Here is a 24235-nt window from a genome sequence, read left to right as displayed (position 1 = left end):
ACACTTAATTTAGAAACAGTGCAAATGTTCCCATAAGATTCTCAAGCCTACGTCGGAAAGATCTGCCTTGCGCCGAGTTCACGTAAATCCCACTGCACGTTCCCATTCTTTGCGTGCAGTCGGCTACTACTGGTGTTGCTGGTTGTGACTGCTGATAACAGATGCCGTAGCAATCAATTCATGGAGTGAGTTGTATGTTTTGCGACAGTCTGTCTTTGACAAGCAAGCACAGGTGATATAGGTGCGAACGCAGGAAGCTTGCAGCCCCTCGCTGCCTGCAGACACAGAGCAGCCACACTATGAGAGCGGCCTAAGCCGTAGGCGAAATGTGCTCATTCGCTTTGGCGCGAAGTCGAACTATAAATGAGGCTGTCACTAGCGTGAGCGTCGTGTAAAGTCGGAAAAGTCGGCTGCATGGGTGATTGCCAAGTTTGGGGAGCGTTTCGTAGTATGATCAGTGCAATGGAGACGCGGAAACTTGTTGTGTCCCAGTGTTTTGCAGTTGGACGACAAGAGTTTTACACAGTAGCAAAGAGCAAGGCACTGAGTTGGCATGAACGATGGAGAGCACAATGGGGCTCGAGATGTGCTTCTTACCTCAGGTGCTGTGTGATTGTCGACAAGGAGTGAAGTGGACCAATTTGTGACCGCCCTTTCAATTTAAGACGTTAAAGACAGACGGAATTTGCATTCGTAATACCAGAGCATCGAAACTACTTAAAACTCTTGTGTATATGAACGTGTCCGCGCCTTTGTACTCTGGTACCTTCGTTGCTACAAACCAACCAACCATCGGGTCCGTGCACATCAGAGTCGCAAAGAATGGAGAATAGCCAGGCTTGGTCGTGTGTGCAGCCGTAGCTCAGTTGGCAGATAGTTCGCTTACCGTGTGAAAGGTATCGGGTTCAAGCCCCGGCCCCTCCATGTTTTGTGGTCAGTGCATGGTAAGTGTCGGTCTCGGCGAACATAAAGGCACGCAAGAAGTTGTAAAACCAGCGTCACAGACTGATATGATGTATACTGTGATAAGGAGAGCAAGATGTAAGTGTGGGGACCGGCTGTTATCGTGGTGTCATCGAGTGCAGATCTGTCTTAGGTATCACGGCTTAACGTCATTGAAGTCTAGAGAGTGGACAACACGTACGTCTTACTCAGAGCGGTGTCCGAACTCTATTTTCTACGTTATGCGTGCCACTTTCATTGTGGCCAACTACGATTCGATACAGAATGCACGAAACCTGAAAGACACCCTAACTGATACATAGAGAGTAGTGTTTGTCTGCGGAATAATGGGAGTGCAAGGGTCTGTGACGTTGATATGGCTGTATGTAGACCTGTTAGTCAACGGGTGGGTGTGCGTAGCTCAGATGGTAGAGCGCTCGCTTAGTGTGCGAGAGTTACTGGGATCGATACCCGGCGCCTCCAGAATTTTTAACACTCCTACATGCGCACCTTGCCATGCAAGTGGAATAATTCCCAACCAGCAGAGGTGTGTAGGCAGATACAAGCGAACGATTAACAGTCGGCTCTCAGCCGTGGCAGCGTGCGGACGGCCCCGCGCGCCGGCCCCGTGCTCCGCTGCAGGTTTGTTTACTTCCGCGTCGTAGCTTTAAGGCTTGTGTCCGTCCACCGCGAGCAACATGTGAGCGCTTACCGCCGTGCGACCCTTAAAGTTTCCTTCCCAGCTGAACATTCGCGACCTCGTGCACATGAAGTTGAAACGTTCCTGCGTGAAGAAGTTCGTTTAGATCCTAACCACGTTATCGGAATCCATTTTTCGATCACGAGTAGTATCGTTCATATTAAAATGACAAACACCGAGGTGTGTGAAGATGTTATTTGCCGCCATACCAATGGACTTAAGTTCATATACTCTGATGGTCACGTCGGAGCAGTAACACTTGAACTCGCAGAGTACCGTCAGTGCACGATTAGGGTGTTTGAACTACCATTTGAAGTGCCGAAGGACGCAGTTGTCTCTGCGTTACAACCATACGGTAACGTCATCGGTTACGTAGAGGAAAAATGGCAAACCTTCACGACCTACCATGTCCTTATTGGTGTGCGTCAGGTAAAAATTGAACTGAAAAAACATATACCATCATACCTGACAATTGGCGGTGTGCGAGCCATTGTCATGTACGACGGCCAACCCCGAACATGTGCGGGTTGTGGACAAGATGGCCACGTCAGATCCGCCTGCATGCGACGGCGCCTGATCCAAACGCCGGTCGGTGAGGAAGCGTCCCCAGCGGTGATCACTCAGATCCCGGTCACATATGCCAAGGCTGCCCAGGAAGGTAGCACCTCTACACAGGGTCTTCCTGCTCTGTTGACGTCGTCTGATCAGGCAGATGCAACCGCTACTGAGATTCCTTCTGAGGTGCCACAGACGCCAGATCCTGACCTTCCACATCATCGCAGCACTGTGACTGAAAATGCTGCTGAGATGGACGTTGATCCGGGAGTGGTACCTACTTCTGCTTTCCTTCAGACTGGTCCGGAGTCAGACGAAGGCCACCCGCAATCAGACTCGGAACGACCTGTTCGAAAACAAGGGTCGACACGAAAGAGAAAGAAACGTAGCCGTACACCCCCTGATGAATCCATTCTCTGGATGGATGCCAGAGATGCAGAACCGAAGATGGATGATAAACCGCTCTATGATGTCCAAACGTCTGATGCGAACGACCCGCCACAGGCGACCACTGGCAACGACCACCCCTCCTTACTGGCGCCATCGCCCCCACAAGTCGACGTTGAAGAAAGTCTATATGCTGAGCCGAAAAATACGTCTCCTCTCCACATGGATGATGTACACAGTCGGTACCCTACCGCAGTATCAGCCTCCTGGGCAGACGGCGTGGAGATCGAAGGGACTGGGGTGGGCGGTGCTGATGATGGGGCGCCCCAATCTGTTGCGCCCGCGCCCGCAAGCCCTCCACAATAGCAACCTCTTCAGCGGACCGGCAAGATCGACGACCTCTCGCTCCTGAAGAAGCAGCCCCACCTGTGCCTGTGGGACTCCAACACCAGCATTATCGTTTCGTAACGATTAACCTCGCGACCATTCATGCGCCCCACAAACTAGCGCTGCTCCGCGATATGATTTATGATGCGGACATTGATATTGCGCTTTTTCAGGAAGTGCATGTCGCCGATTTTTCACCACCACATGGCTTCACGGCGCATCTTTCTCCCGCTTCGGACACCTGTAGTGGTGTTGCCATCATCTTACGAGAAGGTCTTCCTGCCGAAGATGTCCTATACCTCCCCAACGGCAGATGTATGGCCCTTACTCTCTTTGGTGTACGCATCGTCAACATTTATGCGCCGTCGGGCTCCAGCTACCGTCGTGAACGCAATGCCTTCTTTGCAGATGAAGTTACACCCCTTTTTATGGGACCACACGATGACTGGGTCATGGGTGGAGACTTCAACTGCACCCAGCGACATCAGGATCAATTGCCGCGTCACTCACCATGTGCAGCTCTGGAAACAGTCGTGATGCGGCTACAATTTGTCGACACGTGGAGACATGTTCACGGTGATCGTTTGGGCTTTACGTACTACACTGCCTACTCCTCTAGCCGACTGGATCGCATCTACATCTCGCGATCCCTAATTCAACACACACGACAGGCTGAAATCTGGCCTGTTGCTTTCTCAGATCATGAGGCTTACTTCTGTGACGTTGTTCTCACAAGACAGGCAGTATGGCACGGACGTGGTTTATGGAAACTGAACACGGCACTTCTTAATTCACCTGACTGTCGACTTCTAATAGAAGACACTTGGATCACATGTAATAGACGCCGTCTCACGTATCCGTCTACCATATCCTGGTGGATCCAGTGTGCAAAACCTGCTTTTCGAAAAACTTTGATCCGATATGGCAAAGATGTTGTCGCCTGGAGGAAGAGCACTATGGACTTTTACTACAGGATCCTACGAGAATGCTCCACGATGCCAGCCTCCCCTGAGCGTCATACAAGGATAAACCATGCTAAGGCCCAAATCTCCAATCTCATGCGAAGGCATTTGGAAGGAGCGATAGTACGATCTCGTACTGCTGATCGCATGCCTCATGAACATCCATCTATGTATCATATCATCCAAGAACGCCAACATCGTCGCCGAAAATTTATTTCCATCCTAACAGACCAAGATGGGCGTCGCTACGTAACCCAATCTGCAATAGGGAATGTGCTTCACGCCCACTACCAGCAGCTCTACGCCGCAATTCCACATTCCCCAGAGTTGATCGAGGAAGTCTCACAGCTCAACTTCGGTGGTCTCCCAGGAGATGCGGCGATTGACTTGGTGTCAGAGGTGACTGATGATGAAGTCCGCGATGCGATCCGAGCAGGAACCATCAATCGCTCCCCAGGACCCGACGGTCTTCCCCTCGAATTTTATCGCACCTTCCGTGATTTGTTAGAGTCCACCTTCACCTCCATCTGTCGGGAACTGATGTCTCCGGAAGTACCTGTGCGGGATGCTTTCATGGAAGGAATTATTATTCCTGTACATAAACCGCATAGTGGCAACAATATCAGTGATTATCGGCCCCTCACCCTCCTTTACAGTGATATGAAAATCTTCACTCGCCTTTTGGCGGCACGACTTAAAACCGTTGCCCGATATGTTGTGTCGCCAGACCAAGCATCTTTGGGAGGGGATAATAATATCCGCACGGCTTTATGCCGCTACAGGGATATGATCGCCGTTACCCAGGCACAACGCCTCTCTGGGGCACTTGCGTCTTTGGACTTTAGTCAAGCTTTTGATAGGGTTGACCATTCGTTCCTTACGGCCGTTCTCCACCATATGGGTTTCCCAGTCGCCGTTATCACGGTAGTGATGCGCCTTCTGCGGGGTGCCTCTTCCAGGATTATGTACAATGGCAGACTCACTCCTCCGATAAAAATAGGTCGATCCGTACGTCAAGGTTGCCCTCTATCAGCGATTTTGTACGCCTTTTCCTTGGAATCCTTGCTATGTGGGCTCAGACAACGTTTGGTAGGGTTATCCATAGATCGATACCGATTCTGTTGCACGGCCTATGCTGACGATGTAGTCATCTGTTTACGTAATGCCGACGAGGTTCGAGCTCTTTTGACGTGGGTAGCGACTTATGGTGAGGCGTCGGGTAGCTCTTTAAACGTACGTAAGTCACAAGTTATGTTCATTGGCACAAGACTCCCTGTGGAGTGTATTACACCTCTCACCACCGTTGATACCATTCGCTGTTTAGGAATAGACTTTTCATCTGATCTCCGGCGTTCAGCCGCCATCAACTGCAGACGCCTCCTTTTAATGATCAGAGCGGGTCTTATGGATCATCGCCTTCGATCCCTAGATATTCTCCAACGAGCTCGATATGTCAATATATATATCGCATCCCGAGTTCCCCATGTAGCACAAGTTCTACCTTTCCCGCTTACTGTGGCACGTCGCATGTTGGCAGCGATGGCATCTTTCGTCAGCTCTGGGCTGTTATTCAAAGTTAACTATGCAACCCTTACTCTTCCCCGTGAACGAGGTGGGATAGGTCTGTTTCACATGCCGGATAGAGCTCGCGTCCTATTTGTCAGCTCCCAGATGACAGTATGGACATGATGCCCAACGAGCCTCACTGGTCTACTCCTGACGGCATATACGCCGGTCTCACTGTCAGCCCCAGTGATGATCTCGGACGTTCCGGTCCAGTTACATTATATACGATACTTCTTTCATGAACTCAGTTATCTACGCCTCACCTTACCAAGACAGCTTTTACTCAAGACAAAGGCAGTATACAGTGTCCTCCAATTAGGTCGTCCACCTAACCCGATTGAACAAAAGTTCCCCAGGTAGACTGGCGTCATGTATGGCGCGCGGTTTTCGCCCGTTACCTTGACACGAATGTTCAATCTGTCTGGTACCTAACTGTCAATGGTAAGCAAATCAACCAATCTCGTCTTCATCGTATCCACCTCGCCCAATCACCTCTCTGTTCCACGTGTGGAGTCCCAGACAATGATGAACATCGGTTTGTTTGCGGACCGGCGGAGGAGGTTTGGCACTTGATTCGTCTTATTGTCGCTTTTCTAACGCCGGACATTCCGGATCGGATTATTCCCCTTTCATTATTATTACCGGATCGTGAATATTTTCCTCGGACAAAGACCAATGCTGTGAATTGGATTCGCGGACATGCCATTCACTACCTATTTGGACAAACTGTAGACTCTGTACTCGATTTTTGGACATACCTCAATGACCGTCATTATATCATTGTCCGTCACCCAAAATACGGACAATTTTTCTCGAACTTCCTTGGGAGTGCTTTCCACGACCCGCCTCGCAGCTGGAATGTGTTAAGCCAAGAAAGAAGAACGTTTCCTGCTTGAACCAATGAACATTTCTGAACAATTGAACAGAACGCATCAATTTCGAGAAGACGTGACTCAACATATTACCAGCGGGGCGCAGAAGGCCTCTGATCAATGACACAACAAAACTAAACGAAAACAAAAAAATAATAACATAACAATAATAAAAATAAAAATAAAATTCAGAAAAAAGAAGATTTTGTTTTGTTTGTAAGGAAAGCCCTAACCTCGATTTCCTATATTTACCCTGGTAGATAGGCAGCTCTCTGAGGTAGGTTTAGTCAGGAGCCAACGCCTGAAGAGGAACAGATTTTTTTTTTTTAGGATGAAAAGTGGCTGTAGCACTTGGTTCCTTTTTTTTAGTTCCATTTTATAAAAGGGTTAACTAATGTAAAAAAGAAATAAAAATAAAAAAGATAAAAAAATAAAAAAAACAAAAAATGGATAAGGCGTCGGACTTCGGATCCGAAGATTGCAGGTTCGAATCCTGTCACGGTCGTGTTTTTCCAGTTCTGAAAAAGAAGCATACCGTTCTAATGTAGCAATTGAGCAGTACGAAACCGTCTGAATGTTGCTGTTGACCATTTTGTACTTGGAGATGGTCTTGAACCTGAAACACACACAACAAGACCGGTGTTAACTAGCGAAATGGTCGGCAGAGTGCCCTCACCGCGAGTTTTGACTGGCACTTGCACATCTAAAACAACGTCGGAAAGTAACTCGTTCGGCTTTTGAGTCACATCAAGTATGTGTGTTAATTTTGACGCCGCTAGCTCTGCAGATTGTCATGCAATTCCTTTACCTCTCAGAAATAATTATGAAATAAAAGTGAAGTACGTGACGAGTGTGACGTTAGGAAAACATTAGGAAGCATGGAGAGATTCTGTATGGGACCACCCAACCCAAACGATTACTGTGTGATCTGCTGGCTAGCAGGTATCCAACGAGGCAGCACGGCTAGCTCAGTCGGTAGAGCATGAGACTCTTTTTCACAGGGTCGTGGGTTCGAGCCCTACGCTGGCCGGAACGGAATTTTTTTCCGCTGCAGATGTAAATTACCGATTTTCTGATTAACGTGATGTAATGGAAATAGCAACTATAAATTTGCCTACGTCTCCATCAGTCGCAAGAAAACTGTATTTGAAGTGAAGGTGATTTTGTAGACATGTGTGAAAGTCATATTCTGAAGCGCAAGTGGTTTTGGTTGTAGAGAACACGGCTACGTGTCAGATGTGTAGCCAAGCAGTAATGGGTCGCCATTGCTGCAAATATTAGTCGAAAATATGAAGTGTTGTCAGCTGAAGTCTGATGATTCAGACGACCGTACGGACGAAGTACGCAAAAGTGCCGCTAGGCGGCGCCTGTTTAGCTCAGTGGTAGAGCATTGGTCTAGTAAACCAGGGGTCGTGAGTTCCATCCTCACAGGAGGAAGACGAATTTTGGAAATCAGTTGCACATCGTGGCCGTATAGCAAACAGTATCTGTGATGAGGAACAATTAGCGACAGGAGTATTATTAAGAATTACTCTCAGATGTGATTAAGGCGAATGGCGCAGATAAAGCATTTGCCAAAGCGGTACGGCGTAAGGTGGGACGAGGCAGTCTGAATTACATTTTATAGATGTATTTCTCACAAATCTCAGAACCTCTCGCGGTCGTCGTCGTCGTCGCCGCCGCCGCCGCTTCTGCAGAAGTAGCAAATGGCCATCGTAGCAAATGCGGCGAGAGACACCCTGCCATCGATTCCGAATGCGCAAAGTGTGTGGTCTTCTTTTCCTGTGTATGTTTGGTCGGTCTCGTAAGAGGTTGAATGTAACGAATGGGTGGAAAAGAGTAAGGGGCAGGGGCTGTGTGGAACGAAAACACAGTTCCTCAGGGGGTGTAAGCGTTTCGAAATGGGTCGTATATAAGTTACACTTGGTCGTCAGTGACCGTGTGGCCTAATGGATAAGGCGTAGGACTTCATATCCGAAGATTGCAGGTTCGAATCCTGTCACGGTCGTCTTTTTCCAGTTCTGAAAAAGAAACATATCGTTTTAATGTAGCAATTGAGCAGTACGAAACCGTCTGAATGTTGCTGTTGAGCATTTTGTGCTTGGAGATGGACTTGAGCTTGAAACACACACAACAAGACAGGTGTTAACTAGCGAAATGAACGGCAGAGTGGCCTCACCGCGAGGTGTGACTGGCACTTGCACATCTAAAACAACGTCGGAAAGTAACTCGTTCGACTTTTGAGTCACATCAAGTATGTGTGTTAATTTTGACGCCGCTAGCTGTGCAGATTTTCATGCAATTCCTTTACCTCTCAGAAGTGAATATGATATAAAAGTGAAGTACGTGACGAGTGTGACGTTAGGAAAACATTAGGCAGCATGGAGAGATTCTGTATGGGACCACCCAACCCAAACGATTACTGTGTGATCTGCTGGCCAGCAGGTATCCAACGAGGCAGCACGGCTAGCTCAGTCGGTAGAGCATGAGACTCTTATCCACAGGGTCGTGGGTTCGAGCCCTACGCTGGCCGGAACGGAATTTTTTTCCGCTGCAGATGTAAATTACCGATTTTCTGATTAACGTGATGTAATGGAAATAGCAACTATAAATTTGCCTACGTCTCCATCAGTCGCAAGAAAACTGTATTTGAAGGTGAAGGTGATTTTGTAGACATGTGTGAAAGTCATGTTCTGAAGTGCAGGTGGTTTTGTTTGGAGAGAATATCAGCTACGTGTCAGATGTGTAGCGAAGCAGTAATGGGTCGCCATAGCTGCTAATATTAGTCGAAAATATGAAGTGTTGTCAGCTGAAGTCTGATGATGCAGACGACCGTACGGACGAAGTACGCAAAAGTGCCGCTAGGCGGCGCATGTTTAGCTCAGTGGTAGAGCATTGGTCTAGTAAACCAGGGGTCGTGAGTTCCATCCTCACAGGAGGAAGACGAATTTTGGAAATCAGTTGCGCATCGTGGCCGTATAGCAAACAGTATCTGTGATGAGGAACAATTAGCGACAGGAGTATTATTAAGAATTACTCTCAGATGTGATTAAGGCGAATGGCGCAGATAAAGCATTTGCCAAAGCGGTGCGGCATAAGGTTGGACGAGGCAGTCTGAATTACATTTTATAGATGTATTTCTCACAAATCTCAGAGCCTCTCGCGGTCGTCGTCGTCGTCGTCGTCGTCGCCGCCGCCGCCGCTTCTACAGAAGTAGCAAATGGCCAGCGTAGCAAATGCGGCGAGGGACACCCTGCCATCGATTCCGAATGCGCAAAGTGTGTGGTCTTCTTTTCCTGTGTATGTTTGGTCGGTCTCGTAAGAGGTTGAATGTAACGAATGGGTGGAAAAGAGTAAGGGGCAGGGGCTGTGTGGAACGAAAACACAGTTCCTCAGGGGGTGTGAGCGTTTCGAAATGGGTCGTATATAAGTTACACTTGGTCGTTAGTGACCGTGTGGCCTAATCGATAAGGCGTCGGACTTCGGATCCGAAGATTGCAGGTTCGAATCCTGTCACGGTCGTGTTTTTCCATTTCTGAAAAAGAAACATACCGTTTTAATGTAGCAATTGAGCAGTACGAAACCGTCTGAATGTTGCTGTTGACCATTTTGTACTTGGAGATGGTCTTGAACCTGAAACACACACAACAAGACCGGTGTTAACTAGCGAAATGGTCGGCAGAGTGCCCTCACCGCGAGTTTTGATTGGCACTTGCACATCTAAAACAACGTCGGAAAGTAACTCGTTCGGCTTTTGAGTCACATCAAGTATGTGTGTTAATTTTGACGCCGCTAGCTCTGCAGATTGTCATGCAATTCCTTTACCTCTCAGAAATGATTATGAAATAAAAGTGAAGTACGTGACGAGTGTGACGTTAGGAAAACATTAGGAAGCATGGAGAGATTCTGTATGGGACCACCCAACCCAAACGATTACTGTGTGATCTGCTGCCAATCAGGTATCCAACGAGGCAGCACGGCTAGCTCAGTCGGTAGAGCATGAGACTCTTATTCACAGGGTCGTGGGTTCGAGCCCTACGCTGGCCGGAACGGAATTTTTTTCCGCTGCAGATGTAAATTACCGATTTTCTGATTAACGTGATGTAATGGAAATAGCAACTATAAATTTGCCTACGTCTCCATCAGTCGCAAGAAAACTGTATTTGAAGTGAAGGTGATTTTGTAGACATGTGTGAAAGTCATGTTCTGAAGTGCAGGTGGTTTTGTTTGGAGAGAATATCAGCTACGTGTCAGATGTGTAGCCAAGCAGTAATGGGTCGCCATAGCTGCTAATATTAGTCGAAAATATGAAGTGTTGTCAGCTGAAGTCTGATGATGCAGACGACCGTACGGACGAAGTACGCAAAAGTGCCGCTAGGCGGCGCATGTTTAGCTCAGTGGTAGAGCATTGGTCTAGTAAACCAGGGGTCGTGAGTTCCATCCTCACAGGAGGAAGACGAATTTTGGAAATCAGTTGCGCATCGTGGCCGTATAGCAAACAGTATCTGTGATGAGGAACAATTAGCGACAGGAGTATTATTAAGAATTACTCTCAGATGTGATTAAGGCGAATGGCGCAGATAAAGCATTTGCCAAAGCGGTGCGGCATAAGGTTGGACGAGGCAGTCTGAATTACATTTTATAGATGTATTTCTCACAAATCTCAGAGCCTCTCGCGGTCGTCGTCGTCGTCGTCGTCGTCGTCGTCGTCGCCGCCGCCGCCGCTTCTACAGAAGTAGCAAATGGCCAGCGTAGCAAATGCGGCGAGGGACACCCTGCCATCGATTCCGAATGCGCAAAGTGTGTGGTCTTCTTTTCCTGTGTATGTTTGGTCGGACTCGTAAGAGGTTGAATGTAACGAATGGGTGGAAAAGAGTAAGGGGCAGGGGCTGTGTGGAACGAAAACACAGTTCCTCAGGGGGTGTGAGCGTTTCGAAATGGGTCGTATATAAGTTACACTTGGTCGTCAGTGACCGTGTGGCCTAATGGATAAGGCGTCGGACTTCGGATCCGAAGATTGCAGGTTCGAATCCTGTCACGGTCGTGTTTTCCAGTTCTGAAAAAGAAACATATCGTTTTAATGTAGCAATTGAGCAGTACGAAACCGTCTGAATGTTGCTGTTGAGCATTTTGTGCTTGGAGATGGACTTGAGCTTGAAACACACACAACAAGACAGGTGTTAACTAGCGAAATGAACGGCAGAGTGACCTCACCGCGAGGTGTGACTGGCACTTGCACATCTAAAACAACGTCGGAAAGTAACTCGTTCGGCTTTTGAGTCACATCAAGTATGTGTGTTAATTTTGACGCCGCTAGCTGTGCAGATTTTCATGCAATTCCTTTACCTCTCAGAAGTGAATATGATATAAAAGTGAAGTACGTGACGAGTGTGACGTTAGGAAAACATTAGGCAGCATGGAGAGATTCTGTATGGGACCACCCAACCCAAACGATTAATGTGTGATGTGCTGGCCAGCAGGTATCCAACGAGGCAGCACGGCTAGCTCAGTCGGTAGAGCATGAGACTCTTATTCACAGGATCGTGGGTTCAAGCCCTACGCTGGGCGGAACGGAATTTTTTCCGCTGCAGATGTAAATTACCGATTTTCTGATTAACGTGATGTAATGGAAATAGCAACTTTAAAATTTGCCTACGTCTCCATCAGTCGCAAGAAAACTGTATTTGAAGGTGAAGGTGATTTTGTAGACATGTGTGAAAGTCATGTTCTGAAGTGCAGGTGGTTTTGTTTGGAGAGAATATCAGCTACGTGTCAGATGTGTAGCCAAGCAGTAATGGGTCGCCATAGCTGCTAATATTAGTCGAAAATATGAAGTGTTGTCAGCTGAAGTCTGATGATGCAGACGACCGTACGGACGAAGTACGCAAAAGTGCCGCTAGGCGGCGCATGTTTAGCTCAGTGGCAGAGCATTGGTCTAGTAAACCAGGGGTCGTGAGTTCCATCCTCACAGGAGGAAGACGAATTTTGGAAATCAGTTGCGCATCGTGGCCGTATAGCAAACAGTATCTGTGATGAGGAACAATTAGCGACAGGAGTATTATTAAGAATTACTCTCAGATGTGATTAAGGCGAATGGCGCAGATAAAGCATTTGCCAAAGCGGTTTAGCATAAGGTGAGACAAGGCAGTCTGAATTACATTTTATAGACGTATTTCTCACAAATCTCAGAGCCTCTCGCGGTCGTCGTCGTCGTCGTCGTCGCCGCCGCCGCTTCTGCAGAAGTAGCAAATGGCCATCGTAGCAAATGCGGCGAGGGACACCCTGCCATCGATTCCGAATGCGCAAAGTGTGTGGTCTTCTTTTCCTGTGTATGTTTGGTCGGTCTCGTAAGAGGTTGAATGTAACGAATGGGTGGAAAAGAGTAAGGGGCAGGGGCTGTGTGGAACGAAAACACAGTTCCTCAGGGGGTGTGAGCGTTTCGAAATGGGTCGTATATAAGTTACACTTGGTCGTCAGTGACCGTGTGGCCTAATGGATAAGTCGTCGGACTTCGGATCCGAAGATTGCAGGTTCGAATCCTGTCACGGTCGTGTTTTTCCAGTTCTGAAAAAGAAACATATCGTTTTAATGTAGCAATTGAGCAGTACGAAACCGTCTGAATGTTGCTGTTGAGCATTTTGTGCTTGGAGATGGACTTGAGCTTGAAACACACACAACAGGACAGGTGTTAACTAGCGAAATGAACGGCAGAGTGACCTCACCGCGAGGTGTGACTGGCACTTGCACATCTAAAACAACGTCGGAAAGTAACTCGTTCGGCTTTTGAGTCACATCAAGTATGTGTGTTAATTTTGACGCCGCTAGCTGTGCAGATTTTCATGCAATTCCTTTACCTCTCAGAAGTGAATATGATATAAAAGTGAAGTACGTGACGAGTGTGACGTTAGGAAAACATTAGGCAGCATGGAGAGATTCTGTATGGGACCACCCAACCCAAACGATTAATGTGTGATCTGCTGGCCAGCAGGTATCCAACGAGGCAGCACGGCTAGCTCAGTCGGTAGAGCATGAGACTCTTATTCACAGGATCGTGGGTTGAAGCCCTACGCTGGGCGGAACGGAATTTTTTCCGCTGCAGATGTAAATTACCGATTTTCTGATTAACGTGATGTAATGGAAATAGCAACTTTAAAATTTGCCTACGTCTCCATCAGTCGCAAGAAAACTGTATTTGAAGTGAAGGTGATTTTGTAGACATGTGTGAAAGTCATGTTCTGAAGTGCAGGTGGTTTTGTTTGGAGAGAATATCAGCTACGTGTCAGATGTGTAGCGAAGCAGTAATGGGTCGCCATAGCTGCTAATATTAGTCGAAAATATGAAGTGTTGTCAGCTGAAGTCTGATGATGCAGACGACCGTACGGACGAAGTACGCAAAAGTGCCGCTAGGCGGCGCATGTTTAGCTCAGTGGTAGAGCATTGGTCTAGTAAACCAGGGGTCGTGAGTTCCATCCTCACAGGAGGAAGACGAATTTTGGAAATCAGTTGCGCATCGTGGCCGTATAGCAAACAGTATCTGTGATGAGGAACAATTAGCGACAGGAGTATTATTAAGAATTACTCTCAGATGTGATTAAGGCGAATGGCGCAGATAAAGCATTTGCCAAAGCGGTGCGGCATAAGGTTGGACGAGGCAGTCTGAATTACATTTTATAGATGTATTTCTCACAAATCTCAGAGCCTCTCGCGGTCGTCGTCGTCGTCGTCGTCGTCGTCGTCGCCGCCGCCGCTTCTACAGAAGTAGCAAATGGCCAGCGTAGCAAATGCGGCGAGGGACACCCTGCCATCGATTCCGAATGCGCAAAGTGTGTGGTCTTCTTTTCCTGTGTATGTTTGGTCGGTCTCGTAAGAGGTTGAATGTAACGAATGGGTGGAAAAGAGTAAGGGGCAGGGGCTGTGTGGAACGAAAACACAGTTCCTCAGGGGGTGTGAGCGTTTCGAAATGGGTCGTATATAAGTTACACTTGGTCGTCAGTGACCGTGTGGCCTAATGGATAAGTCGTCGGACTTCGGATCCGAAGATTGCAGGTTCGAATCCTGTCACGGTCGTGTTTTTCCAGTTCTGAAAAAGAAACATATCGTTTTAATGTAGCAATTGAGCAGTACGAAACCGTCTGAATGTTGCTGTTGAGCATTTTGTGCTTGGAGATGGACTTGAGCTTGAAACACACACAACAGGACAGGTGTTAACTAGCGAAATGAACGGCAGAGTGACCTCACCGCGAGGTGTGACTGGCACTTGCACATCTAAAACAACGTCGGAAAGTAACTCGTTCGGCTTTTGAGTCACATCAAGTATGTGTGTTAATTTTGACGCCGCTAGCTGTGCAGATTTTCATGCAATTCCTTTACCTCTCAGAAGTGAATATGATATAAAAGTGAAGTACGTGACGAGTGTGACGTTAGGAAAACATTAGGCAGCATGGAGAGATTCTGTATGGGACCACCCAACCCAAACGATTAATGTGTGATCTGCTGGCCAGCAGGTATCCAACGAGGCAGCACGGCTAGCTCAGTCGGTAGAGCATGAGACTCTTATTCACAGGATCGTGGGTTCAAGCCCTACGCTGGGCGGAACGGAATTTTTTCCGCTGCAGATGTAAATTACCGATTTTCTGATTAACGTGATGTAATGGAAATAGCAACTTTAAAATTTGCCTACGTCTCCATCAGTCGCAAGAAAACTGTATTTGAAGGTGAAGGTGATTTTGTAGACATGTGTGAAAGTCATGTTCTGAAGTGCAGGTGGTTTTGTTTGGAGAGAATATCAGCTACGTGTCAGATGTGTAGCGAAGCAGTAATGGGTCGCCATAGCTGCTAATATTAGTCGAAAATATGAAGTGTAGTCAGCTGAAGTCTGATGATGCAGACGACCGTACGGACGAAGTACGCAAAAGTGCCGCTAGGCGGCGCATGTTTAGCTCAGTGGTAGAGCATTGGTCTAGTAAACCAGGGGTCGTGAGTTCCATCCTCACAGGAGGAAGACGAATTTTGGAAATCAGTTGCGCATCGTGGCCGTATAGCAAACAGTATCTGTGATGAGGAACAATTAGCGACAGGAGTATTATTAAGAATTACTCTCAGATGTGATTAAGGCGAATGGCGCAGATAAAGCATTTGCCAAAGCGGTGCGGCATAAGGTTGGACGAGGCAGTCTGAATTACATTTTATAGATGTATTTCTCACAAATCTCAGAGCCTCTCGCGGTCGTCGTCGTCGTCGCCGCCGCCGCCGCTTCTACAGAAGTAGCAAATGGCCAGCGTAGCAAATGCGGCGAGGGACACCCTGCCATCGATTCCGAATGCGCAAAGTGTGTGGTCTTCTTTTCCTGTGTATGTTTGGTCGGTCTCGTAAGAGGTTGAATGTAACGAATGGGTGGAAAAGAGTAAGGGGCAGGGGCTGTGTGGAACGAAAACACAGTTCCTCAGGGGGTGTGAGCGTTTCGAAATGGGTCGTATATAAGTTACACTTGGTCGTCAGTGACCGTGTGGCCTAATGGATAAGGCGTCGGACTTCGGATCCGAAGATTGCAGGTTCGAATCCTGTCACGGTCGTGTTTTTCCATTTCTGAAAAAGAAACATACCGTTTTAATGTAGCAATTGAGCAGTACGAAACCGTCTGAATGTTGCTGTTGACCATTTTGTACTTGGAGATGGTCTTGAACCTGAAACACACACAACAAGACCGGTGTTAACTAGCGAAATGGTCGGCAGAGTGCCCTCACCGCGAGTTTTGATTGGCACTTGCACATCTAAAACAACGTCGGAAAGTAACTCGTTCGGCTTTTGAGTCACATCAAGTATGTGTGTTAATTTTGACGCCGCTAGCTCTGCAGATTGTCATGCAATTCCTTTACCTCTCAGAAATGATTATGAAATAAAAGTGAAGTACGTGACGAGTGTGACGTTAGGAAAACATTAGGAAGCATGGAGAGATTCTGTATGGGACCACCCAACCCAAACGATTACTGTGTGATCTGCTGCCAATCAGGTATCCAACGAGGCAGCACGGCTAGCTCAGTCGGTAGAGCATGAGACTCTTATTCACAGGGTCGTGGGTTCGAGCCCTACGCTGGCCGGAACGGAATTTTTTTCCGCTGCAGATGTAAATTACCGATTTTCTGATTAACGTGATGTAATGGAAATAGCAACTATAAATTTGCCTACGTCTCCATCAGTCGCAAGAAAACTGTATTTGAAGTGAAGGTGATTTTGTAGACATGTGTGAAAGTCATGTTCTGAAGTGCAGGTGGTTTTGTTTGGAGAGAATATCAGCTACGTGTCAGATGTGTAGCCAAGCAGTAATGGGTCGCCATAGCTGCTAATATTAGTCGAAAATATGAAGTGTTGTCAGCTGAAGTCTGATGATGCAGACGACCGTACGGACGAAGTACGCAAAAGTGCCGCTAGGCGGCGCATGTTTAGCTCAGTGGTAGAGCATTGGTCTAGTAAACCAGGGGTCGTGAGTTCCATCCTCACAGGAGGAAGACGAATTTTGGAAATCAGTTGCGCATCGTGGCCGTATAGCAAACAGTATCTGTGATGAGGAACAATTAGCGACAGGAGTATTATTAAGAATTACTCTCAGATGTGATTAAGGCGAATGGCGCAGATAAAGCATTTGCCAAAGCGGTGCGGCATAAGGTTGGACGAGGCAGTCTGAATTACATTTTATAGATGTATTTCTCACAAATCTCAGAGCCTCTCGCGGTCGTCGTCGTCGTCGTCGTCGTCGTCGTCGTCGTCGTCGTCGCCGCCGCCGCCGCTTCTACAGAAGTAGCAAATGGCCAGCGTAGCAAATGCGGCGAGGGACACCCTGCCATCGATTCCGAATGCGCAAAGTGTGTGGTCTTCTTTTCCTGTGTATGTTTGGTCGGTCTCGTAAGAGGTTGAATGTAAAGAATGGGTGGAAAAGAGTAAGGGGCAGGGGCTGTGTGGAACGAAAACACAGTTCCTCAGGGGGTGTGAGCGTTTCGAAATGGGTCGTATATAAGTTACACTTGGTCGTCAGTGACCGTGTGGCCTAATGGATAAGGCGTCGGACTTCGGATCCGAAGATTGCAGGTTCGAATCCTGTCACGGTCGTGTTTTCCAGTTCTGAAAAAGAAACATATCGTTTTAATGTAGCAATTGAGCAGTACGAAACCGTCTGAATGTTGCTGTTGAGCATTTTGTGCTTGGAGATGGACTTGAGCTTGAAACACACACAACAAGACAGGTGTTAACTAGCGAAATGAACGGCAGAGTGACCTCACCGCGAGGTGTGACTGGCACTTGCACATCTAAAACAACGTCGGAAAGTAACTCGTTCGGCTTTTGAGTCACATCAAGTATGTGTGTTAATTTTGACGCCGCTAGCTGTGCAGATTTTCATGCAATTCCTTTACCTCTCAGAAGTGAATATGATATAAAAGTGAAGTACGTGACGAGTGTGACGTTAGGAAAACATTAGGCAGCATGGAGAGATTCTGTATGGGACCACCCAACCCAAACGATTAATGTGTGATGTGCTGGCCAGCAGGTATCCAACGAGGCAGCACGGCTAGCTCAGTCGGTAGAGCATGAGACTCTTATTCACAGGATCGTGGGTTCAAGCCCTACGCTGGGCGGAACGGAATTTTTTCCGCTGCAGATGTAAATTACCGATTTTCTGATTAACGTGATGTAATGGAAATAGCAACTTTAAAATTTGCCTACGTCTCCATCAGTCGCAAGAAAACTGTATTTGAAGGTGAAGGTGATTTTGTAGACATGTGTGAAAGTCATGTTCTGAAGTGCAGGTGGTTTTGTTTGGAGAGAATATCAGCTACGTGTCAGATGTGTAGCCAAGCAGTAATGGGTCGCCATAGCTGCTAATATTAGTCGAAAATATGAAGTGTTGTCAGCTGAAGTCTGATGATGCAGACGACCGTACGGACGAAGTACGCAAAAGTGCCGCTAGGCGGCGCATGTTTAGCTCAGTGGCAGAGCATTGGTCTAGTAAACCAGGGGTCGTGAGTTCCATCCTCACAGGAGGAAGACGAATTTTGGAAATCAGTTGCGCATCGTGGCCGTATAGCAAACAGTATCTGTGATGAGGAACAATTAGCGACAGGAGTATTATTAAGAATTACTCTCAGATGTGATTAAGGCGAATGGCGCAGATAAAGCATTTGCCAAAGCGGTTTAGCATAAGGTGAGACAAGGCAGTCTGAATTACATTTTTTATACGTATTTCTCACAAATCTCAGAGCCTCTCGCGGTCGTCGTCGTCGTCGTCGTCGTCGTCGTCGCCGCCGCCGCTTCTGCAGAAGTAGCAAATGGCCATCGTAGCAAATGCGGCGAGGGACACCCTGCCATCGATTCCGAATGCGCAAAGTGTGTGGTCTTCTTTTCCTGTGTATGTTTGGTCGGTCTCGTAAGAGGTTGAATGTAACGAATGGGTGGAAAAGAGTAAGGGGCAGGGGCTGTGTGGAACGAAAACACAGTTCCTCAGGGGGTGTGAGCGTTTCGAAATGGGTCGTATATAAGTTACACTTGGTCGTCAGTGACCGTGTGGCCTAATGGATAAGTCGTCGGACTTCGGATCCGAAGATTGCAGGTTCGAATCCTGTCACGGTCGTGTTTTTCCAGTTCTGAAAAAGAAACATATCGTTTTAATGTAGCAATTGAGCAGTACGAAACCGTCTGAATGTTGCTGTTGAGCATTTTGTGCTTGGAGATGGACTTGAGCTTGAAACACACACAACAGGACAGGTGTTAACTAGCGAAATGAACGGCAGAGTGACCTCACCGCGAGGTGTGACTGGCACTTGCACATCTAAAACAACGTCGGAAAGTAACTCGTTCGGCTTTTGAGTCACATCAAGTATGTGTGTTAATTTTGACGCCGCTAGCTGTGCAGATTTTCATGCAATTCCTTTACCTCTCAGAAGTGAATATGATATAAAAGTGAAGTACGTGACGAGTGTGACGTTAGGAAAACATTAGGCAGCATGGAGAGATTCTGTATGGGACCACCCAACCCAAACGATTAATGTGTGATCTGCTGGCCAGCAGGTATCCAACGAGGCAGCACGGCTAGCTCAGTCGGTAGAGCATGAGACTCTTATTCACAGGATCGTGGGTTCAAGCCCTACGCTGGGCGGAACGGAATTTTTTCCGCTGCAGATGTAAATTACCGATTTTCTGATTAACGTGATGTAATGGAAATAGCAACTTTAAAATTTGCCTACGTCTCCATCAGTCGCAAGAAAACTGTATTTGAAGTGAAGGTGATTTTGTAGACATGTGTGAAAGTCATGTTCTGAAGTGCAGGTGGTTTTGTTTGGAGAGAATATCAGCTACGTGTCAGATGTGTAGCCAAGCAGTAATGGGTCGCCATAGCTGCTAATATTAGTCGAAAATATGAAGTGTTGTCAGCTGAAGTCTGATGATGCAGACGACCGTACGGACGAAGTACGCAAAAGTGCCGCTAGGCGGCGCATGTTTAGCTCAGTGGTAGAGCATTGGTCTAGTAAACCAGGGGTCGTGAGTTCCATCCTCACAGGAGGAAGACGAATTTTGGAAATCAGTTGCGCATCGTGGCCGTATAGCAAACAGTATCTGTGATGAGGAACAATTAGCGACAGGAGTATTATTAAGAATTACTCTCAGATGTGATTAAGGCGAATGGCGCAGATAAAGCATTTGCCAAAGCGGTGCGGCATAAGGTTGGACGAGGCAGTCTGAATTACATTTTATAGATGTATTTCTCACAAATCTCAGAGCCTCTCGCGGTCGTCGTCGTCGTCGTCGTCGTCGCCGCCGCCGCCGCCGCTTCTACAGAAGTAGCAAATGGCCAGCGTAGCAAATGCGGCGAGGGACACCCTGCCATCGATTCCGAATGCGCAAAGTGTGTGGTCTTCTTTTCCTGTGTATGTTTGGTCGGTCTCGTAAGAGGTTGAATGTAACGAATGGGTGGAAAAGAGTAAGGGGCAGGGGCTGTGTGGAACGAAAACACAGTTCCTCAGGGGGTGTGAGCGTTTCGAAATGGGTCGTATATAAGTTACACTTGGTCGTCAGTGACCGTGTGGCCTAATGGATAAGGCGTCGGACTTCGGATCCGAAGATTGCAGGTTCGAATCCTGTCACGGTCGTGTTTTTCCATTTCTGAAAAAGAAACATACCGTTTTAATGTAGCAATTGAGCAGTACGAAACCGTCTGAATGTTGCTGTTGACCATTTTGTACTTGGAGATGGTCTTGAACCTGAAACACACACAACAAGACCGGTGTTAACTAGCGAAATGGTCGGCAGAGTGCCCTCACCGCGAGTTTTGATTGGCACTTGCACATCTAAAACAACGTCGGAAAGTAACTCGTTCGGCTTTTGAGTCACATCAAGTATGTGTGTTAATTTTGACGCCGCTAGCTCTGCAGATTGTCATGCAATTCCTTTACCTCTCAGAAATGATTATGAAATAAAAGTGAAGTACGTGACGAGTGTGACGTTAGGAAAACATTAGGAAGCATGGAGAGATTCTGTATGGGACCACCCAACCCAAACGATTACTGTGTGATCTGCTGCCAATCAGGTATCCAACGAGGCAGCACGGCTAGCTCAGTCGATAGAGCATGAGACTCTTATTCACAGGGTCGTGGGTTCGAGCCCTACGCTGGCCGGAACGGAATTTTTTTCCGCTGCAGATGTAAATTACCGATTTTCTGATTAACGTGATGTAATGGAAATAGCAACTATAAATTTGCCTACGTCTCCATCAGTCGCAAGAAAACTGTATTTGAAGTGAAGGTGATTTTGTAGACATGTGTGAAAGTCATGTTCTGAAGTGCAGGTGGTTTTGTTTGGAGAGAATATCAGCTACGTGTCAGATGTGTAGCCAAGCAGTAATGGGTCGCCATAGCTGCTAATATTAGTCGAAAATATGAAGTGTTGTCAGCTGAAGTCTGATGATGCAGACGACCGTACGGACGAAGTACGCAAAAGTGCCGCTAGGCGGCGCATGTTTAGCTCAGTGGTAGAGCATTGGTCTAGTAAACCAGGGGTCGTGAGTTCCATCCTCACAGGAGGAAGACGAATTTTGGAAATCAGTTGCGCATCGTGGCCGTATAGCAAACAGTATCTGTGATGAGGAACAATTAGCGACAGGAGTATTATTAAGAATTACTCTCAGATGTGATTAAGGCGAATGGCGCAGATAAAGCATTTGCCAAAGCGGTGCGGCATAAGGTTGGACGAGGCAGTCTGAATTACATTTTATAGATGTATTTCTCACAAATCTCAGAGCCTCTCGCGGTCGTCGTCGTCGTCGTCGTCGTCGTCGTCGTCGTCGTCGTCGCCGCCGCCGCCGCTTCTACAGAAGTAGCAAATGGCCAGCGTAGCAAATGCGGCGAGGGACACCCTGCCATCGATTCCGAATGCGCAAAGTGTGTGGTCTTCTTTTCCTGTGTATGTTTGGTCGGTCTCGTAAGAGGTTGAATGTAAAGAATGGGTGGAAAAGAGTAAGGGGCAGGGGCTGTGTGGAACGAAAACACAGTTCCTCAGGGGGTGTGAGCGTTTCGAAATGGGTCGTATATAAGTTACACTTGGTCGTCAGTGACCGTGTGGCCTAATGGATAAGGCGTCGGACTTCGGATCCGAAGATTGCAGGTTCGAATCCTGTCACGGTCGTGTTTTCCAGTTCTGAAAAAGAAACATATCGTTTTAATGTAGCAATTGAGCAGTACGAAACCGTCTGAATGTTGCTGTTGAGCATTTTGTGCTTGGAGATGGACTTGAGCTTGAAACACACACAACAAGACAGGTGTTAACTAGCGAAATGAACGGCAGAGTGACCTCACCGCGAGGTGTGACTGGCACTTGCACATCTAAAACAACGTCGGAAAGTAACTCGTTCGGCTTTTGAGTCACATCAAGTATGTGTGTTAATTTTGACGCCGCTAGCTGTGCAGATTTTCATGCAATTCCTTTACCTCTCAGAAGTGAATATGATATAAAAGTGAAGTACGTGACGAGTGTGACGTTAGGAAAACATTAGGCAGCATGGAGAGATTCTGTATGGGACCACCCAACCCAAACGATTAATGTGTGATGTGCTGGCCAGCAGGTATCCAACGAGGCAGCACGGCTAGCTCAGTCGGTAGAGCATGAGACTCTTATTCACAGGATCGTGGGTTCAAGCCCTACGCTGGGCGGAACGGAATTTTTTCCGCTGCAGATGTAAATTACCGATTTTCTGATTAACGTGATGTAATGGAAATAGCAACTTTAAAATTTGCCTACGTCTCCATCAGTCGCAAGAAAACTGTATTTGAAGGTGAAGGTGATTTTGTAGACATGTGTGAAAGTCATGTTCTGAAGTGCAGGTGGTTTTGTTTGGAGAGAATATCAGCTACGTGTCAGATGTGTAGCCAAGCAGTAATGGGTCGCCATAGCTGCTAATATTAGTCGAAAATATGAAGTGTTGTCAGCTGAAGTCTGATGATGCAGACGACCGTACGGACGAAGTACGCAAAAGTGCCGCTAGGCGGCGCATGTTTAGCTCAGTGGCAGAGCATTGGTCTAGTAAACCAGGGGTCGTGAGTTCCATCCTCACAGGAGGAAGACGAATTTTGGAAATCAGTTGCGCATCGTGGCCGTATAGCAAACAGTATCTGTGATGAGGAACAATTAGCGACAGGAGTATTATTAAGAATTACTCTCAGATGTGATTAAGGCGAATGGCGCAGATAAAGCATTTGCCAAAGCGGTTTAGCATAAGGTGAGACAAGGCAGTCTGAATTACATTTTTTATACGTATTTCTCACAAATCTCAGAGCCTCTCGCGGTCGTCGTCGTCGTCGTCGTCGTCGTCGTCGCCGCCGCCGCTTCTGCAGAAGTAGCAAATGGCCATCGTAGCAAATGCGGCGAGGGACACCCTGCCATCGATTCCGAATGCGCAAAGTGTGTGGTCTTCTTTTCCTGTGTATGTTTGGTCGGTCTCGTAAGAGGTTGAATGTAACGAATGGGTGGAAAAGAGTAAGGGGCAGGGGCTGTGTGGAACGAAAACACAGTTCCTCAGGGGGTGTGAGCGTTTCGAAATGGGTCGTATATAAGTTACACTTGGTCGTCAGTGACCGTGTGGCCTAATGGATAAGTCGTCGGACTTCGGATCCGAAGATTGCAGGTTCGAATCCTGTCACGGTCGTGTTTTTCCAGTTCTGAAAAAGAAACATATCGTTTTAATGTAGCAATTGAGCAGTACGAAACCGTCTGAATGTTGCTGTTGAGCATTTTGTGCTTGGAGATGGACTTGAGCTTGAAACACACACAACAGGACAGGTGTTAACTAGCGAAATGAACGGCAGAGTGACCTCACCGCGAGGTGTGACTGGCACTTGCACATCTAAAACAACGTCGGAAAGTAACTCGTTCGGCTTTTGAGTCACATCAAGTATGTGTGTTAATTTTGACGCCGCTAGCTGTGCAGATTTTCATGCAATTCCTTTACCTCTCAGAAGTGAATATGATATAAAAGTGAAGTACGTGACGAGTGTGACGTTAGGAAAACATTAGGCAGCATGGAGAGATTCTGTATGGGACCACCCAACCCAAACGATTAATGTGTGATCTGCTGGCCAGCAGGTATCCAACGAGGCAGCACGGCTAGCTCAGTCGGTAGAGCATGAGACTCTTATTCACAGGATCGTGGGTTCAAGCCCTACGCTGGGCGGAACGGAATTTTTTCCGCTGCAGATGTAAATTACCGATTTTCTGATTAACGTGATGTAATGGAAATAGCAACTTTAAAATTTGCCTACGTCTCCATCAGTCGCAAGAAAACTGTATTTGAAGTGAAGGTGATTTTGTAGACATGTGTGAAAGTCATG

General features: G+C 47.3%; 18 non-coding genes across 18 annotated transcripts; all 18 read left to right on the top strand.

Annotated features, from left to right (window-relative positions):
• Positions 1-9820: 9820 nt before the first annotated feature.
• Positions 9821-9893, top strand: Trnar-ucg (transfer RNA arginine (anticodon UCG)). Its single transcript has one exon. It is a non-coding gene; the product is annotated as a tRNA-Arg (tRNA).
• Positions 9894-10341: 448 nt separating this feature from the next.
• On the top strand, positions 10342-10418 carry Trnak-cuu (transfer RNA lysine (anticodon CUU)). Its single transcript has one exon. It is a non-coding gene; the product is annotated as a tRNA-Lys (tRNA).
• Positions 10419-11342: 924 nt separating this feature from the next.
• Positions 11343-11415, top strand: Trnar-ucg (transfer RNA arginine (anticodon UCG)). The gene has a single exon. It is a non-coding gene; the product is annotated as a tRNA-Arg (tRNA).
• A 451-nt stretch (positions 11416-11866) lies between these two features.
• Trnak-cuu (transfer RNA lysine (anticodon CUU)) lies at positions 11867-11939 on the top strand. Its single transcript has one exon. It is a non-coding gene; the product is annotated as a tRNA-Lys (tRNA).
• Positions 11940-12849: 910 nt separating this feature from the next.
• Positions 12850-12922, top strand: Trnar-ucg (transfer RNA arginine (anticodon UCG)). The gene has a single exon. It is a non-coding gene; the product is annotated as a tRNA-Arg (tRNA).
• A 1443-nt stretch (positions 12923-14365) lies between these two features.
• Positions 14366-14438, top strand: Trnar-ucg (transfer RNA arginine (anticodon UCG)). Its single transcript has one exon. It is a non-coding gene; the product is annotated as a tRNA-Arg (tRNA).
• A 452-nt stretch (positions 14439-14890) lies between these two features.
• Trnak-cuu (transfer RNA lysine (anticodon CUU)) lies at positions 14891-14963 on the top strand. The gene has a single exon. It is a non-coding gene; the product is annotated as a tRNA-Lys (tRNA).
• Positions 14964-15870: 907 nt separating this feature from the next.
• On the top strand, positions 15871-15943 carry Trnar-ucg (transfer RNA arginine (anticodon UCG)). The gene has a single exon. It is a non-coding gene; the product is annotated as a tRNA-Arg (tRNA).
• A 448-nt stretch (positions 15944-16391) lies between these two features.
• Positions 16392-16468, top strand: Trnak-cuu (transfer RNA lysine (anticodon CUU)). The gene has a single exon. It is a non-coding gene; the product is annotated as a tRNA-Lys (tRNA).
• A 933-nt stretch (positions 16469-17401) lies between these two features.
• Positions 17402-17474, top strand: Trnar-ucg (transfer RNA arginine (anticodon UCG)). The gene has a single exon. It is a non-coding gene; the product is annotated as a tRNA-Arg (tRNA).
• Positions 17475-17925: 451 nt separating this feature from the next.
• On the top strand, positions 17926-17998 carry Trnak-cuu (transfer RNA lysine (anticodon CUU)). The gene has a single exon. It is a non-coding gene; the product is annotated as a tRNA-Lys (tRNA).
• Positions 17999-18917: 919 nt separating this feature from the next.
• Trnar-ucg (transfer RNA arginine (anticodon UCG)) lies at positions 18918-18990 on the top strand. The gene has a single exon. It is a non-coding gene; the product is annotated as a tRNA-Arg (tRNA).
• Positions 18991-19442: 452 nt separating this feature from the next.
• Positions 19443-19515, top strand: Trnak-cuu (transfer RNA lysine (anticodon CUU)). The gene has a single exon. It is a non-coding gene; the product is annotated as a tRNA-Lys (tRNA).
• Positions 19516-20433: 918 nt separating this feature from the next.
• Positions 20434-20506, top strand: Trnar-ucg (transfer RNA arginine (anticodon UCG)). Its single transcript has one exon. It is a non-coding gene; the product is annotated as a tRNA-Arg (tRNA).
• Positions 20507-21964: 1458 nt separating this feature from the next.
• On the top strand, positions 21965-22037 carry Trnar-ucg (transfer RNA arginine (anticodon UCG)). Its single transcript has one exon. It is a non-coding gene; the product is annotated as a tRNA-Arg (tRNA).
• Positions 22038-22488: 451 nt separating this feature from the next.
• On the top strand, positions 22489-22561 carry Trnak-cuu (transfer RNA lysine (anticodon CUU)). The gene has a single exon. It is a non-coding gene; the product is annotated as a tRNA-Lys (tRNA).
• Positions 22562-23480: 919 nt separating this feature from the next.
• Positions 23481-23553, top strand: Trnar-ucg (transfer RNA arginine (anticodon UCG)). Its single transcript has one exon. It is a non-coding gene; the product is annotated as a tRNA-Arg (tRNA).
• A 452-nt stretch (positions 23554-24005) lies between these two features.
• On the top strand, positions 24006-24078 carry Trnak-cuu (transfer RNA lysine (anticodon CUU)). Its single transcript has one exon. It is a non-coding gene; the product is annotated as a tRNA-Lys (tRNA).
• The last annotated feature ends 157 nt before the right edge of the window (positions 24079-24235 follow it).

This window comes from Schistocerca gregaria, unplaced genomic scaffold, assembly GCF_023897955.1.
Source record: "Schistocerca gregaria isolate iqSchGreg1 unplaced genomic scaffold, iqSchGreg1.2 ptg000180l, whole genome shotgun sequence".
Lineage (NCBI taxonomy): Eukaryota > Metazoa > Arthropoda > Insecta > Orthoptera > Acrididae > Schistocerca > Schistocerca gregaria.
Note: the sequence above shows the minus strand (reverse complement) of the source record. Positions and strands in the feature narration are given on the sequence as shown.